Source organism: Kogia breviceps, chromosome 6 (assembly GCF_026419965.1).
Source record: "Kogia breviceps isolate mKogBre1 chromosome 6, mKogBre1 haplotype 1, whole genome shotgun sequence".
NCBI classification, from domain to species: domain Eukaryota; kingdom Metazoa; phylum Chordata; class Mammalia; order Artiodactyla; family Physeteridae; genus Kogia; species Kogia breviceps.
Window position 1 is genome coordinate 45,608,259 of NC_081315.1, and position 18,976 is coordinate 45,627,234.

The 18,976-nt window shown below is 39.9% G+C and overlaps 1 protein-coding gene across 1 annotated transcript in view; it reads right to left on the reverse strand.

The window, feature by feature from the left end:
* CRACD (capping protein inhibiting regulator of actin dynamics) overlaps positions 1 to 18,976 on the reverse strand; it is a 150,302-nt gene that overhangs the window by 130,578 nt on the left and 748 nt on the right. The window lies entirely within an intron of this gene.

Below are 18,976 nucleotides of genomic sequence, written 5' to 3' on the forward strand. Positions count from 1 at the left end.
TTTCTACACATAAACAGACTTACCTACAAATGCACTTTTTAAAAAAAAATAAAAGGGGCGTTATAATAGTTCCACTTTTTAAAAAAAATAAATTTATTTATTTCTGGCTGCGTTGGGTCTTCATAGCTGCGTGTGGACTTTCCCTAGTTGTGGCGAGCGGGGGCTACTCTTCGTTGCAGTGCATGGGCTTCTCACTGTGGTGGCTTAGTTTGTTATGGAACACGGGCTTTAGGCGCGCGGGCTTCAGTAGCTGTGGCACAGGGGCTCAACAGTTGTGGTGCGTGGGCTCAGTAGTTGTGGCGCACGGGCTTAGTTGCTCCGCGGCATGTGGGATCTTCCCGGACCAGGGCTCGAACCCGTGCCCCCTGCATTGGCAGGCGGATTCTTAACCACTGTGCCACCAGGGAAGTCCTAGTTCCACTTTTTCACATGTACATATGCACTGGGCAATACATATATTATACCTTTTCCATTTTATTGTCTGTCTGAACCATAATTTATTTAACCAATTTTCCTATTGCTGAGCAACAGATCGTTTCAAATTTCTTGTCATTGCAAGTATGGCTTCAATGAACATCTCTGTACATGTTTTTATATATAATGATATTACTTCTGCAAAATTCTTAAGAGTGCTATTCTTCAATTAAAGATGACAGTCATTCTAAATAAATGCTATCAAATTAGCCTCTTAAAAGACTGAACCATTACACTCTCATAGTATAAGTGTCTCATTTCCCACGTCCTTTACTGCATTTAACGTAAGCCATTTTTTTCAATTGTTGTTACTCTGATTCCAGAAAAAAAAATGTTTTCATTCACATCCCCAGAGTATCTTTTCATATATTTTTTGGCCATTTGTGTAACTTCTGTAAATGTGTTCAGATCCACTGTCTATGTTTCTACTGACTGTCTTTCTCCTATTGTTCACTCTTATATACTTATTGTCCGATGCTCATTGAAATCACGCCTTCACAATACCTAGTATTGAATCTGCCCTTAGTTTAAGGGGACATCATCATCTAAGGACATTCCAGCTTTATTAAATAAGTTAAGCTTTTAATGTTTTCATACTGTAGCACAATGGAATAAAAGACATCTGTTCACTACTAGTGACCAAAAGTCTAAAGCTTTGACAGTGCATTGGATGCTCAAATACCAAGAGAAATAGCATCACACCACAGCATACACAGCCATGAAGTTATTTCTTCACTTGAATAATTTCATGTGAACACACAGCAGTAAGAATCACAGCACACTTCATCACACTGGGAGCAGCTTAAAGAGACAAAGCCATCTACTCTCAAAAGAAAAATTTTGAATAATGACATAGAACACTCTCATCATTCTTCATAAAAAATCTCGATGCTAAAAAATCTAAAATAAAATCCACCAAAAATGACACGAATTTAGTTAGAATGGGGAGTTTGAAGGATATTTTTTCTTTTTCTTTATACTCTCTAAATGATATTTTAATTTCATCATTTAAAAGTAAATTTTAATTATGAACTTAGAGTGGTGACAGTTGCACAACGTCATGAATATACTGAAAAACAAAATTCTACAATTTAAAAAGGTAAATTGTATGATATGTGTATAGTCTCTCAATGAAGTTATTTTTGTATAAGTAGAATTTTAAAGTTAAAATACTACACTGATTGATTTTGCTGTGAACCTAAAACTGCTCTAAACAATAAAATGTTTTTTTTTTTTTTTTTTTTTTTGCGGTATGCGGGCCTCTCACTGTTGTGGCCTCTCCCGTTGCGGAGCACAGGCTCCGGACGCACAGGCCTAGCGGCCATGGCTCACGGGCTTAGTTGCTCCGCGGCATGTGGGATCTTCCCGGACCAGGGCACGAACCCGTGTCTCCTGCATCGGCAGGCAGATTCTCAACCACTGCGCCACCAGGGAAGCCCAATAAAATGTATTTTTTTAAAAAAAAAAACTAGAGTATCCTGTGTTAAGTTCCCATTAATTTCATGTTGAAAATTCTGGAAGACAGTAGGATGCATAAAGCAATAGCATGACAAGCCTCTTTGCAACCCCTTGTTCTTGGCAATGATATCTGATGAGCAGGTGATGTGGCTTCTTAGAGAATCAGTGAAGTGAGTGTCGGCGTATCCAAAACTTCTGGGTGACTTTTATCCTCAGGCAACTTATAGAGCCTGCATAAGAGTGATCCACGCTCCCATTATGCTTATTAGTATTAATGCTGTTAATATTGGGAAAGAGGGACACACAGTTTTGAGGGCATTAGCCTGCTGTGGCCTCCTTTGCCTGGCAAAGCAATAAAGCTATTCTTTTCTATTTCACCCCCCGCCCAAAAAAAAATATTAGGAGAGACATAGCCATTCCTTCTCTTTCTATTCTGGCTCAGCTTCTGGGGTCCCAGCTGATGATTACTGAAAATTTCATTGAGTAGAACTATTTCACAGGGAAAAAAAAAAAAAGTTCTAGGTTAATTAAAAAGCAGCAGAGAACAAATTAATTCCATTTATCACTAGCATAACGTAATGGATGAGAGCACCCTGGGGCCTGGTTATTCTTTCAGAAAGTCCTATATGAACGCTAAGCCAAAAAGAAAGGAGAACTTGCAACAAATATTGCATCTAGGGTGCTAATCAAGAAGCCAGAGTAATCATCAAGATACAAGTGAAAGTGTTTTACTCAATGAATTTGATAAAAAAAGACTTCTGCATGTTTTAAAGTTTCCACTCCTTGAAAGGAAGTAATAAAAATAAAATCCATTTTTATTCCCAAATCGAGAATGGGGGACTTCCCTGGTAGTCCAGGCACAGCCCAATAAATAAATAAATAAATATTGAAAAAAAAATGGGACAAAAGAATATTTCCACATTATGGCGGTTTGGTTGATGGAAAGAGCCACTATCCTCAACCTGGGAGTCTAAAAGTCAAAAACTTCAATTAACTTTCAGTGATATGAAATTCCGTTTTTGGAAGTTCAGGGAGGAGAATATTTCTTTCTGGAAGGAAACTTGAGGCGTTCTTAGGGAGTGAGCCATAAATCACGCCAGTATCAGTCAGACTTCGAACTAAGGGCATAAAGAAACGTTAGGTTCTCTCTAACCAAGCCTGTCCCTCATTTCCAAATTAACATACCACCAAAAAGCATGAAAAAGATTTAAACAATATTTGCCACAGAATTCCAGCACTTCTACTTTCAGTTTGGCACCTTGACAGTATTTTTGTGGGCCACACCTCATTCTAGTGGCTGTATTTTCCAGATCATCTTCCCAAGACAGTGTAACTTAGGAGGAGCATCTAGGACTGGAGATAACTTCCTTTAGGATTTGTCTTTCCTGCTATGCCTCATGCTGGGGGGGCTGACCTCCCTAAAAGGCCACTCAGCTCTTGGAAGAGCTGAGGAGGAACCCACCAAAACACAAACAAAAACCTGGGAGCTGATAAAATACAAGGAAATCCACTCGATGAAGGAAAACGGCAGGAAGATTTTGACTGAAGCTAAGTGATCTATGGCTGCTCAGGTTTTACTAAATTTGAATCACCAATCAGCAGCACAAAAATTAGTGCCCTAAGATAACATTTTGGTCTCATTTTAAAGTACATTATCTTCTCTATGCCGTTTTATTTTCCCCTTCAACTTTAAGGACACCAATCTTCTATTCTGCCTTTTCTTTTAAGTCAGCATGGGAAAGGGACAAATTTTCTTTTTCTATCCTGTGTACAATATAGCCATGGCTCTAAGAAAAAATGATCCCTGTGAAGTTACGTAGAGTACAGTGCCCTGCACACAGGAGGTAATAATAATAATAAAAAAAAACTCCTGTAGGTACAGAATGAGAGCATGTTTATGTAGGTTTCATGTATCTTCTTTGTCACAGGTACTAAGCAGCTCAGCAAATATTTTTTTTCCTTTCCTTTTCCTGTATTAAATACTACCCCTACCCTGTCCAAGGAATAGATAGATAGAAATATCTTACTGTATTACAGGAGTGTAGGAATGAGATCAGTATAGGTTTGTTTCTTTCCCAGTTAAAGGCTAGAGTCAAAGATCTATGATATCACAAATTCCCTCAGGAAAATTGCCTTCTCCCATCTTCTTATCGAGGTTCATGGTCAATGGACTGAACAATTTCTTATATCTCAAAGAAATGATAGCTTAAAATAGATGGCAGGTGTACTGCCATTCTATATATGGCAGTATACATACATTTTTTTCTAATCCAAAAATGGAATCTGGTTTATTTGTCGGTAAGGTAAGAGAAACTTCAGAAACCGACACTTTTATACCCCAGATAACAACACATAATTGTAGAACTATGTAGATGAATCACACAGCAAAGTGAAATTGTGATTTCTAATGAGGTAAGATAAATAATGGTGTCAAGGCAGCCATCTGATCAAGAAAAATAAAATACATTTCCTAAAAAAAATTTACCCTACACAATAAGGAAATAGAGAAGTCTAATAGACCTTGCAACCTCCCTAGAAATGTAGTAAAAGCTTCACAATATAAGTCACAGAAAGTTACTCTCGGGACAGGCTTTCACAAACACACTGTAAAGTCATATTGGCCGGATGGGTTTGTGTTGGGGGTAAAGAGGGAGAATGGGAAGTTTAGTGCAGGCATCATGCAGAATGTCTTCCAAAGCTCTCACTTACCCTAACTGAGATTTCTACTGTCTCAAAGAGAAAAGTGTATAACATCCAAGTAATCTATTTTTAACCTACTATTTTTTTTAAAGGGAGAGAAACTGCTCTGGATAAAATAAAACAAAATAAAAACATAGAACACCCAGGAAATTAACCAGCAAGAATGAACTAGTATACACATATCCTTTTTATCTCTGCCAAGGAAAGTAGGGCAAATCCAATTGTTGGCAGTTTCCATGTAATTCATCTGAAGGAATTTTGAGGGGGAAAAAAAAAAAAGAAATTGTAGTGGGAGCTGAAAATCAAAATGTTCTGATTACTAGCAATAAAAATAGATGTATTTTAGGGTTCATTCAATGCACTATATTATAATGCTTATTTACATGGTATTATTGAAGGAAGAAGTTTAACTAAATGTTATCCCTATCAGTATCAAAATTTTTAAAAACTAAAACATTTTGAACAAAAATTTTTCTATGAAAGATTATACATCGAATAGAATATAAACTGTTTTTGATGTCTCAGGGCTATTACTACTAAGCTTAGGTGCAATAAAGTGATATCTTGAAGAGAAACTAAAGTAGACAGGATGGTCTGTCCCTATCAATGGCCCATCTGCCTTAAAAAATGTTTGTGTCTGCTCTAAAATAAGTATTCTGCCTCCTTCTTTCACATGCTTAAATGTCACTTCTTATTAGGTTGGTGAGTCTGATTATCATACTTCCTTCTCCTTTCTAATTTATTGCTTCTTGTGCCTGTGAGTTAGGAAGTTAGATCATCCACCATGACAGAATTATACGTACAGAGAAAACCACTAGGGGCTGAGCAAAAGCCTAGGAAGCTCCCCCAAGAGTTTAGAGGATGAAATAGCAACTCTTTTAGCTGCCTTTGCTTTGCTTCCATTACATCTGTATGCTTCCCTCTGTCCCAGACAGTTGAGATTATTGCACAGGTTATTTGTGGTTAATACACTAAAAACAATAGGGAAAAGATGGCTTCTGTCTCTTTAATTTGCAACTCAAGCCACTTTGTACCATACCTGAAACATCAGCACTCAGAGACTCAGCATGGACATTTTGTATAAGTTTAATTTCCTCCATGGCCATGATTTTGTTAAATGTTACTGAAATAAAAAGTACAGCATACAATCTATGAGCACAAAGCTTCTGAAAGTGGAAAAAAAAAAAGTGGCCCACACTTACATTACCAGTTCTGTTCTACATCTTCCACTTCAGCAAAAGAAAACACATTACCTTTCATCATGTTGATGCATATAATATGTAATAAAATGGAAGAGGTGGAGGAGACAAAGTGATACGTGTAATAAAACACTGAAATTATTATTGTATTTCACAATTGACAAAACTGCAAATTCACTGAATTACGGTCTCCATCAAGTTGCTGACCCCTGCCCCCAGGGAGAAATGTACTGTATTCCTCATACCTGAAAAGGAAAGGTAGGATTAGTTCAGGGATGCTTTCCTTTTCAGTAGTAATAGAGCCAATGTTTATGCCGGGTAAAACAACATAATTTCCAAACCATGCATAAAAAAATATATCTTGCCAAATTTACAGCCTTCTCATATCTTACCTCTTCTGTTTCAAAGTGTTCTTTAATACCCAATATTTGCATTGTTATTACAGTCTAATTTCTCTTAATATTTTTAGGATAAGAGAAAAGTTTTAAAAAACATCATCAGAATCATCATCATCATCATCATCATCATCATCATGTTTTCTTTTGTTCCTGCATTATTTTCCAAGTAACTCAAAATTGTTTGCAAATATTCATCCTCATAGAGGTATTGGAGAAAAAATTATCCCGGATTGACAAACTAAGGCAAAAATAACTTTTGAAACATTTACACACTTATACAAGGTCAATGTTTATCCTCCTGCTTTGCCAGATATAACACATTTCCATTTTAAGTTCTTTTTCTTTAGAAAAATTAAATTCCATGAGCTTTTCTAGCTTATGCCCACAGATTCCTCTGGCCATCTTTCTACGTGGTATAAGTAATCACCAAAATTGTCTCAATATCATAATGTCATATATACATCTTTTTACCTTTATAAAACATTTTCAAATACCAATCACATTTTTGAGGCATTCATTTCTCTGCATTTCCATAAATTTTAAACTTTGGATCTTTGTAATTTGCATAGATTTTATCAGCTGTTTCTTATAACATTTTGCCATGAAGCGTTCGTGCATCTTTTTCCTACATATTTAGAGCCATCTTTTGACTATGCTCCCTTCTATGCCTTGAAACTCCCATATCCTGGCACAGTGGCTGCATTAAGCAAGTTATATATTCTACCTACTTCTCCATCACAGTATGAAGTATTTTCTTAAACTCAAAATACCCTTTTCATGACCCACATCACCCACAAAAAATCTCAAGTAGAAAGATGAAACTGAACATTTCTCTTACACCATTTTTAAAAAAAATTATTTATTTTACTTGGCTGTGTCGGGTCTTAGTTGCAGCATGTGGACTCTTAGTTGCAGCATGCATGTGGGATCTAGTTCCTTGACCAGGGATCGAACCTGGGCCCCCTGCATTGGGAGCATGGAGTCTTAACCACTGCACCACCAGGGAAGTCCCCTCTTACACCTTTTATCAACATTACAACACAAGTCTCTAAAGTTATTACTTTCATCCCTCTCTTATGGTTACTGAATTTACTGATATGACAATTAGTCTCAACTTAAATGTCATCTCTCTATTTAGACTTGTCCAGATCTATCCAGGAGGGTCAAACCATAGGAGGTCAAACCACTTTCAGAGAACTATCCCTATTTCACATTGTTTTACTTTTCATTTTGCTTATCTCTGAAACATAAGCCATAATATTAACAGTTCTTTATTCAATTTTGATTCTTTTTATGTATCTCTTAGCTGCTTCCTTAGCTTCATTACTCTGTTAGTGGTAAACTTAAATTCCATCATCACTGAAGAACTGGATTTTTGAAGCTTCACTACATTTTTCTTTGTTACCACTGTCATATTTCTGTGAATGCCACAATATTGCTTTTTTAAAAAAATTATTTATTTTATTTATTTTTGGTTGCGTTGGGTCTTCATTGGTGGGCACGGGCTTCTCACTGCAGTGGCTTCTCCTGTTGCGGAGCACGGGTTCCAGGTGCGTGGGCTTCAGTAGTTGTGGCACGAGGGCTCAGTAGTTGTGGCTTGCAGGTACTAGAGTACAGGCTCAGTAGTTGTAGTGCATGGGCTTAGCTGCTCTACGGCATGTGGGATTTTCCCAGACCAGGGCTCAAACCCGTGTCCCCTGCACTGGCAGGAGGGTTCTTAACCACTGCGCCACCAGGGAAGTCCCCACAATACTGCTTTTGAATTCAGTTTCCTGCGGCTGACTTATAAATGTCCTCTGTTCCATTGGCCTGGAATCAGATACATGTTTTCTCTTATAGGATCTATTGCCACTGTATACTGCAAATTACTGCCTGTGGATCTGTGTTTTACAATCTACCCAACCGAATGTGAAACTAGTGAAGAGTTGGGAAAATATATCAATATAGTTCACTATATATGAAAATGTGTTTCTAATCATTTTATGCCTACCCACACTGACTTTTGCAGTGCTCATATTGGTATATTTGCCCATTTAATCCAAGTCCTCTGCTACTTACTGAGGGCCCATGAAGCCCACACAATTGAACTACACAAATTGGGGATAGAAGAAAGGCATAAATCGTATTCTGTCCTCGGCAAATTTATAATCTCAACAGAGGCAGGATAGAGAATGCTCCAGTATTGGAATACAAACAAAAGAAAACTCTTCTTCCTAATCTTCTAAAAGTAACCTATGAGCATTCTTTGATTAAGTACTTGCCAATTTGATTATCTGCAAGTGATTTTTGAGATTATGTATACAACAGTGGCATACGACAAGTAACAATATGCAGTTTAGTTGAAGAATGATTCTATAACTTAGAATGAACATTGGATCTCAATATACTTTTGTTGTTCTCTATTGATAGTGCATATGTTTTTTGATGGAAAATTTTAGTATAACTGTAGTGAAATTAACATTTTGGGAGTGAAGAAAATCTCTAGACATGTCCTTTGAAAATCTCAACATACCATACTCTTTCTTTTCTCATACACCCCTTCTGTGTCAGTTTTTTTAAACATAATTTCCTCAAAATGAATCAATATGCAGGAAGAGACTAACTCTGCAACCGTTTTACTTGGTGAGCAACAAACATTATGACAATATGCCACATTACGTGTGAGGGCTGGGGACTCGAAGATTAATCAGACATTGTCCCTGCCCTGGAGGAACTCACTGTCTTATGAGACAGTGTTGTCTGTGTGGGGTGAGGGGAGGCTGACATTAATCAGTCTTACACTGCTCCCTTTTAATGACTGATATTATAATTCTGCATGGAATTTCGAAGACCTTTCATGCCTGTAGTTTGCAAGAAAAAGTTCATATTTTTGAGACTAGGGGAAAGTATTCTCATTCTACTTATTTGCAATCAAACACCTTCCTTTGATAACTTGGTTTCCTCTGCACAGGACAATGTTTATGGATTTTTTTCCCCAAAGCCTTTTAAAACATGACACATGTTAGACTTCAGTTCATAACTCTATCCCTTGGCCAGCTTTCTTTTCATCTCTAGTTTCATTTTTCCACTTGTCCTCAGGGTCAACCTCTTCCCACAAGTCTTCATTCTTAACCTTCTCATACACCTGTTTTATTTTAACACTTGCATCATGCCCTACTTAGTGACTACAGTATTGGATAGATGTTGCTGAAGTCTACAGGGCAGTGGGCAGGACATGTTTAAAAGTAAGACTACCAGCAGAGTATAGCCTCCTGAACAAAGAGTAAACTCATTACAAATGATGTATAATAGGTTTGTATTTATATACAGTTTAAAAGGTCTTGAAAAACTCTGAAGTGAAAAATGATGCTAGTGGGCAGTTCTATCATAAAATTTGTCTGATGTATTCTGAAAACAAGGGCTAGATACCTGGGACTGCAAGATAAGAGTGTAACAAGATTTGGGTGCAGGAAGGCCATCAGTGATCTTTATTGTTATAAATGCTGAGGTTACTATACAAAGAGTTCACAGTTTAATCCATGGTTGTGTATCGCAGATGTGAATTTGTTTTGTACCACAACTCAGAATTCACTTTCCCTTAGAAATAATGTTATAGGTGGTGGTGGGTATTCCACCCAGTTCTCTGTTGGGGAATGAAAGGCTTATTCCCCTAAGTGCTGCAGTGCTGCAGACACATGTCCCAGGGTAGGTGGAATAATGGCCCCCAGAGATGGTCACTTTCTAATCCCTGGAACCCGTGAACATGTTACCTTCCATGCAATGGAATTTTGCAGAGGTGATTAAGTTAAGGGTGTTGCAATGGGAAGATTATCCTGGATTTTCCAGGTGGGCCCAATGCAATCACAAGTGCCCTTATAAGAAGGAGGCAAGAGGGTCAGGAGTCACAGGAAGAGATGTGATAACAGAAGCAGAGGTCAGAGAGGGAGAGAGACTGGAACACACTACTGAAGGCAAGCAGAACATGTCACCCTAAAATATGCCATTTTGACACACTGATTATTTAGAATTAAAGTTACTTGGGAAACAGCCAGTACAAGAAGGACACTTTGACCCTCCTGTGTCCCCCCTAAAAGTGGGAAATAAATATCCCATGTGAAAGGTACCCTCCCTGCACCAAAGGATGGAAGGCATCATTATCACCAGATATAGGGAATTCAGGGCCAAGAAAGCTGTACAAACAAGCTTTTGTTACTTCTTCACTAACTTACTATTCCAAGCCCAAACCACTTTGTTTTGTCAATTCTTCACAAATTTATGGTTTCTTTGTCTAAGAGGTATAAAAGCTTCCTACTTTGGTGACTTCTTTGAATTTCATATTTTTATGGGACTCTCATACATACAAAATTAAATTTGTTTTTCTCCTGTTCATCTGTCTTATGGCAATTTAATTATTAGACTAGCCAAAAAACCTAGAAGGGAAGAAGAGAAAAATTTTCCATCCCTATGCTACGTGGCCAGCTTTGAAGATGGAGGAAGGGGCCACAAGCCAAGGAAGCCAGGAGGTCTCTAAAAGCTAGAAAAGGCAAGGAAAGGGATTCTCCGCTCCAGCATACAGAAGGAACACAGCCCTGCTGCCTCACTTTAGACTTCTGAAACTATAACTCCTCAAGGCTTACAATTGAGAAGTCTTACAATAGGAATCCTGTTTAACTTTGTTGAGAATTTCCCAAAGTATTTAACCATAGACATTTTAAGGATTATTTTTTAAACATTCTTTAGAATACCTGTTCATGAAACCTATTTTAGGAAATAATGGTTTAAGGATTTATGCTATGGATGATGGCATCTGGAAGGGATGCAGACATTCTTGGATACATTTAGTGAGGATAAAATTCCATCCACTGTCTCCATTCAGTGAATTATTACCAAGTGTCTGTTATGGCTTTACGTTGAGATACGTATTGGGATGAGGGAAGAGGGATGAGATATAAAGACATAAAGAAAATATCACTGGGACTTCCCTGGTGGTCCAGTGGGTAAGATTCCATGCTCCCAATGCAGGGGGCTCAGGTTCGATCCCTGGTCAGGGAACTAGATCCCGCATGCATGCCGCAACTAAGAAGTCCACATACCACAACTAAGAAGTCCACACGCCACAACTAAGAAGCCCCCATGCCTCAATGAAGATCCCTTGTGCCGCAACTAAGACCCAGCACAGCCAAAATAAATAAATATTTTTTAAAAAAAGAAAATATCACTGACTCCACAGGAAGTGTCATTTAGTAGGGGGTATGAGATATTTGCCAAAAAATTATAAACCAGGTAGAGAATGTTAGGTTTTGCGTGTGTATGGGTGGAGGAAGGGATGATGGTGCAGTGAGCTGCTGTGGGTGTTTGGAGGACAAAAAAAGAACCACTTCTGGAAAGAGGGGGAGTTGTAAGAGAATGAAGTATGGAAGATCTGGCATATGAATTTCAAGTCCTTTAAGGACAGCTAGGCTGATGACAGGAAGAGCAAGAGAGAAGAGGGGGAGCCCAGGTGAGCAACCTTAGCTGTTACAGGCACTATCCAGCTCAAGAACGACATGGGGAAGGCCAGACAAGCCTAGCTAAGCCACATCCTTATCTGTGCAATAATCAGAATTATAAATCGGGGTTCTAGTTCTAGGAAATTCTTAAGTCCCACAAAACACCAAAATTTATCACAAATAAATGGAAAAAAAAGTGATAGAGGTTCTTAAAAGACTTGCGTATATATAACCAAATGCTTAATATAAAATTTAAGTCTGTCTTAAATGTTCCTTTTGGGGGTATTTTTCCACATGGGAAGGACTTTCTGAGGCTTCTTAAAATATATGCCAGTCGAGTTTAGACTAAAGGTGCTTTTTCCTCTTTCTGGTAAATCTTCCGGTGGTAAGTATAGCTCTCCTCAGTGTTCCCTGGGTCTCTAAACTTCTAAACTTCAGTTCAGGACTACAGTCATCTATTTCAAAAAGTTTCAGTGTGAATTCTGCGTGCATGGAAGACTTTGCTTTAATAGTAAATGGTAGAGAAGGCGCATTTCTGTGCTGATGTTGCTTCCTGTTTGGTGTGGATTTTAGGCTCTTTGGGAGCAGAAATTGTCTCCCCGTTGGTTCTTTGTAAGCCTCTGCTGCGGAGGAGTTGCAGCCATCCTGTACACATTTGCTACAATGGTGAGAGGCTCATGGAAGTGAAATCTTGGCTCCAACTCGAACTCGTTTAGGAAACGAAATTTTGAATTTTTAAAACTTATTTCAGGGCATCCCTGGTGGCGCAGTGGTTGGGAGTCTGCCTGCCGATGCGGGGTACACGGGTTCGTGCCCCAGTCCGGGAGGATCCCACATGCCGCGGAGCGGCTGGGCCCGTGAGCCATGGCCGCTGAGCCTGAGCGCCCGGAGCCTGTGCTCCGCAGCGGGAGAGGCCACAACAGTGAGAGGCCCACGTACCACAAAAAAACAAAAACTTATTTTAATAAGGAAAAGTAAGATTAAAGCAAGTGGCGTTTTAGGGGTGAGGAAGTCAGCAGAGCTTTATTTTGGTGGGGGAAGGGCTTTAGCCCCTAGAAGAAACAAGCCTGTCACTTTCTGGAAAGATGCCTATTCTGTCCCAGGGCTATATCCAAAGCAAATCAAGCAGAATCATGTACTTCCTGAAATTTCATTAAAGAAGGAAAGGGCAGGATTTAGAGGATCAAAGAGCCCCTCCCAAGAAACATATTCACATAGGCGTGACCTCTGGAGACTGTGTGCCCCCCTTGTTTGTCTGGCAAACACCTTCTCATCTTTCAAGACAGCTCCAATGACACCTCTGGGAGGCCCTCTGGTTCCCTTTGGCAGTTGTTTACTCTGCCCTTTGTGCTTCCAGGCACTCTGTGCAAAAACTCTCTCAAATATCACTAATCACATTTTATCCGGTTATCTGTTTACATATCTGAATTCAATTCAATAAAGTTCTGCTAGGGCAATGCTAGATTCAAAGGCTCAAAGGCAGGAAGGACTCTGGCCTTTAGAAGCTACTTCCCACCATAGGTGACAGACAAATATACAACTGCTTCGAGTTCTCTGTAATAGCAGAAGAACAGAAGGCAATGGAGAGAAAAGAGGAAGGAGGGGGTGACCAGGATCTCCTGGGTGGCAGGGTCTAATTTCATATCCTCAGCCCTTAGCACAAGGTCTGGTGCATAACAAGTTCCATACATGTTAATGAAGGGAGGGAGATGAGGAGAGAGAAGAGAAGGAGGGAGGGAGGGAGAGAAGGGAGGGGAATCCAAAAAATGCGCCACCGCTTCCCAGTCATTGCTGTACACTGTCAAATCCATCAGTTACTCTAAAGTGGTATTTTCAGGCTCCTGGAAGAGATATTTCAGAGCAGACAGTTGATGATTCAATTTTACCTAGCACATAAAACAGTACCTGATAATCACCAACTGAGGGAGACAAGTCATAATTTGTCCCATATTTAACTGTCATCCCACAGAGCATATTAATAACACTCCCAGGGGGTCTACGGAAAAGAAACTTGCATTCACTAAACCACGAGCACTACACCAGTTATTTCTTGGATTCTGCATTATTAGATCAGCAGGCTCTTTTGCTCCCACAAAAGGATTTAGTTAGGATTTTCGTCCCCTTAGGACCTTGTTTGCCATCCAGTTCGCCATTTCTCTGCCAGCTTCATCTGTGCAACTCATCTTGGGTTACCTCTGGCAGATGGAGAGAGGAATCTAATTTCAAGCCTCTGCTGTCTGCATCCCAAAGCCCTCCCCGAACAGCCTCTATTTCATCAGGAAGAGAAGGGAGGATGAGCCGCCTCCCTAAGAGAGGAGAGTGTAAAGTATTTCTCAAATTTTCGTCTTCAACGGCTGGTATCATTTTACTCCCTGAGCGGAGACTATGCTTTGTTGTTTAGGCCAGCCATATAATCTCTAGTATCCCGATGCCACAATATCAATTACAGGTTCATTTGGATAATGGGATAAATTGGTGTCCAGACTGCTAGACAAGACATAAATTGGAGGTGGTGGGGTGTGGTGGAGGGGAGAGGATGCTGGAGGGGATTGATATAAGTGAAATAAGGTAAAGTTGAATTCTTCACATCCTTGTAAATTAAGTAGCTTAATTCTGAACTGTTACTTGTCTCATGAAGAGAAGCTCACCAGCAACCAAAGTGAAGCAGATATTCCTGAAGAGGTTTTCTTAGGTCCTAAGTAGAGAGAGATTAATTCTCCCATAGCACCCCAGCTCTCCCAGTGTAATGCTAAGAGCAGACAGGAAAAATAAATGACTTGTAATTTAAAATACATGTTTTACCAGACACAGAAAGTCATGTATCGTAAGATTCCATTTATATGAAATAGCTAGAATAGGTAAACTCATAGAAACAGAAAGCAGATTGGTGGTTTCCAAGGGTTGAGGAGAGGGACAAACATGGAGTAACTGCTTAATGGGTGTGGTGTTTTATTTGGGGGTCATGAACACATTTGGGGACGAGACAGAGGTGGTGGTGTACAATATGGTGAATGTACTAAGCGCCACTGAATAGTTCACTTGAAAGTGGTTAATTTTACATTGTGTGCATTTCACCTGAATAAAAAATAAATATTTTATAATGAGATGTTTTCTAATTAATGGCCTAACTATTTCTCATTGCTCAACACTCTACCTGGAAATTGGGAGGATTTTATTTCCTTCCATAGTGAAAAGAGGGATTAAATAGGTCTCTAGGTTCTAATATTTGTCACCTTTTGGTTTTTCTTACAGAAAGTCTAGTGTTTTCCCAGAACGTCTGTTGCACAGAAGTAATTCTAACCCACGACCCCTGACTTGCTTGGCCCTGTACCATCAGCAGCAGTGACCGGTGTGGCTGGAGAATCACAAATGGATGGGGTGCACCTGTGTTCACTAGCCCCTGCGCCCCCTGCCGGCCCGTGTGACCCAGCCGTGCTCTAGGGAATGCCCTTCTGTGGTGGTGACATCAGACAAAGACTATGGGGTCATTTCAATTCAGTACCAAAATACGAAGAACTTGCTCTCTCCACACACTTTTAGGATCAAAGAAAATCGATTTTAACAAAGAACAGAAGCATCTTTGGAAGAAACACAGTTTTTTTCCCCTTCTTTTTGATACTAAGAAGAACATATGCTTCCACACACAGATCCAAAGTGGTCAGCTGTTAAGTGGAAAGAAAAGCCCAAGAACTTAGGAGCAATAAAAATATTGAGAATAGAGGTAAATAGAAGGGAACTTGAAAAGAAACTGCAAGATTATGTAACAACAACAACAAAAATGGCTAACAATCATATTTAGGAAAAGCAGGTATGGGACTGCCAAGTCTTACCCAACACCTTCCGCCTTGTACCCTACGCCATGCAGTCAGGGCCATACACTAACAGGCCTCCCAAACCATCACCCAACCAATTTTCTAAACCACTCAATTGGTCTCCTGCTCTACTTCTTGATGTAGCTCTAATCGTTCTGGTTTTGCCCTTATGACATTTTTTCCAACCATGGCTCGGTCTCATCTCCTAGACTTAACGCTTAGCTTTGAGCGTTTGGTTTCATTGGCCAAGGTTTAGACACTCTTCTGGGACTCCTGCCTTCGATGGCTTCATGCATTCAGCCTGGCCCAGGGATGTTGAAACACAGTCCCCCTAAAACTGAGTTCCTCTGCTGAGTTTATGATTAACCTCTCTATCCAAAACTTTACTTCCTTTCTTTTCCTGAACCTGTTCCCCTTAAGACTGAGGAGTATCATAGAAAAGGGAGACTAAAACCATATATAAGCCCCCATGTCCCTGTCCTTTGAAGTAAAAGGCTTTTGCTTTAGTCTTCCAGGCCTCCCTTGAGTCTCTAAAGGCTGGCTCAAGAGTTAATGATTATGAAATGTGAAGATGCAGAAACAAAGAATAGCTGTTAGGCCAGGAAACTGGTAACAATTTAGACTATAAATCCAACATATCACAGAATCACCAAACTCCCAGTTCCTTGAAAGATATAGATAAAGGCCTGACACACATTCCTAAGTTGTTTTTACAGGAAGCAGCCCCTACCAGATGAAAACTGTGACCACAAGCACATAGACCCTAGACTGGTTGAAACCAGAAGGCTGATGAAGCTTGAAACTTCACCTTGATGCCAATCGATCCGAGAATTGTCCATGAGCTGATATGCACCCTGAAGCCCCCTCCCTCACACTGCCTTTAGAACCCCTTCCCTAAAAGCCATCAGGGATTTCAGGTCTTTGGAGCATGAGCTGCCTGTTCTCCTTACCTGGTGCCCTGCAATAAATGTTGTACTTTCCTTCACCACAACCCAGTGTCAGTAGTTGACTTTACTGCGTGAGGGTGAGTGGATCCAGGTTTGGTTCTGTAACAATGTCACTCCTCCCTGTGACTCACGGAAAAGTGTTCAGTTCTGTTTTGGTGTATCCTTCCTTTTCTTGGTGTATCCCTCAAGACTAAGCCTAAAATAAGGTTCTAATATTGATTTCAGGCTCACAAATGGCTAGATAAGCTGCATATCAAAAAGAAATTTTTTTATAACTTCATCTTTTTAAAAAAATTTATTTATTTTATTTTATTTTTTATTTATTTTTGGCTGCATTGGGTCTTTGTTGCTGCAGGCGGGCTTTCTCTAGGTGTGGTGAGCGGGGGCTACTCTTCATTGTGGTGTCTTCTCCTGTTGCGGAGCACGGGCTCCAGAGCGCAGGCTCAGTAGTTGTGGCGCACGGGCTTAGTTGCTCCGCGGCATGTGGGACTTTCCTGGACCAGGGCTCGAACCTGTGTCCCCTGCACTGGCAGGCGGATTCTTAACCGCTGCACCACCAGGGAAGCCCAGAAATGTTTAAATATAATGAGAAGGCAAAATATATTAAATGCTTTCAAAATCCCCTAATTCTATTGCAATATGCCGACTGACTCAGAGAGTCTTATTTTTTCCTTATGTTGTGTGAGAAAAAAACATGTGGTCCTGTCACAAAATGTTCTACATGCCACAGAAACTGTAGCATTATTTTTCTGGAAAAAATCGTAAAAGAGGGAAAAATCATCTGTTTCCTATGTGTGTCATGCTATGAATGAAATGCAAAATGCGGAGTGGGTTATGCAGGGGCATCTATTTTCCCTTTGATAGCAATGCTGAGGTACAGCATCAATTTTGAGCTATCTTATGGTTAAGCAGCATGGATGAAGACTGCAATGTTGTATGTGTGTAACTCCTGTCTTACGCTGAGCAATTCCCTGTCACCTCCATCCTGACATCACTGCCATACCAGGATAAAATCGCACTGATAAAGCCCATGATAAAATCACACTGACCAGGCTCTTCTGCTTACTGACTCTGACCTTGGGCAAGTCATTTAAGCTTTTGGAGCCTGTTTCTCCACTTTCAAGATGGTAATAGTCATGCCTATTATTTAAGGTGCCGTTATGGTTGAATGTGTCCCCCCGAAAGATGCATTGAATTCCTAACCCCCCAGTACCTCAGAATGTGACCTTACTTGGAAATAGGGTGATTGCAGATGTCATAGTTAAGATCAAGTCACACTGGAGTAGGTTAGACCCTTAATCCAGTATGTCTGGCATCCTTATAAGAGGAAGGACAGCCAAGGGCAGACACAAACCATAGGGAGAATCTCACATAGGGAGACACAAACACAGGGAGAATGACTGTGGACGGAGAGACTGGAGTGATGCAGCTGCAGGCCAAGGAATGGCAGCCAATGCCAGACATCACCACAAACTCCAAAGAGGCCAGGAAGGATGCTCCTCTACATGTCTCTGAAGGAGCACGGCCCTACCTTGCTTTTGGACTTCTAGCCTGCAGAAATGTGAGACAATAAATTTCTGTTGTTTTAAGCCACCAGGTTTGTGGTATTTTATTTCCTAGCAACACTAGGAAAGTAATACCGTGGTGGAAGTGTAATTTACTTATTGTATGTGTGTGTATTTTAATTGCGGAGGAAAGACACTTAGAATAAACCAGATAGACAAGAAGAAAACAAGGTAACTTTTCTTATATATCTAATCCAAGGAAATGACATTATTTCCTCTGGAGCTGACATTGCTCCTCTCCTTCCCACACACTCTACTCTAGCTCACTGGCCTCCTGGCTGTGCCTGTGACATCTGACCATGTTCCCTCCTTAGGGGCTTTGCATCAGCTGCATCTCTGCTGGGAACACACCAGGGCTAACCCCCAAATTCCTGTCATTCCTCAATAAAGCAGACCCTGCCACTCCATTTAACCCTGCAATCTGTCCTCCCACCCACCCAGCATATTCCCAATTCCCTTTACTTGGCTCTACTTTTTTCTTTTTTCCATATTCTTACTGACTTCTAATAGGCTAGTAATTTATTTAATTCTCTATTGCATGCATTATTTATTATCTGTCTCCCTCTGTGATAGAACAAGCTCCAGGAGGGCAGGGATCTTCACCTGTTTTGTTCATGGATGAGAACAAGCATCTAGAACAATACCTAGTTCATAAGCATCTAGAACAATACCTAGTTCATAAGCTGAGGTGCTCAACAAAGATTTTTTTAATCCGTTATTTATTTTTAATTAGCCACTTTATAATTATAGAAGCTGTACATGTGCAGCAAAAAACATTAGAAAAAATTAAAAACTTCAAATTCCCTCCATCCAATAATATCTCCCCAATCACGATAAACCAAAACGGTTTTTATTTCCTTTTAAGTGATTCCCTAAGGAATCCTGTCTCTTGAGGGAAAATGTCATGATAGGAATAACACCCATCTTCCAAGGCTTGGTATGTGGATTAAACCAA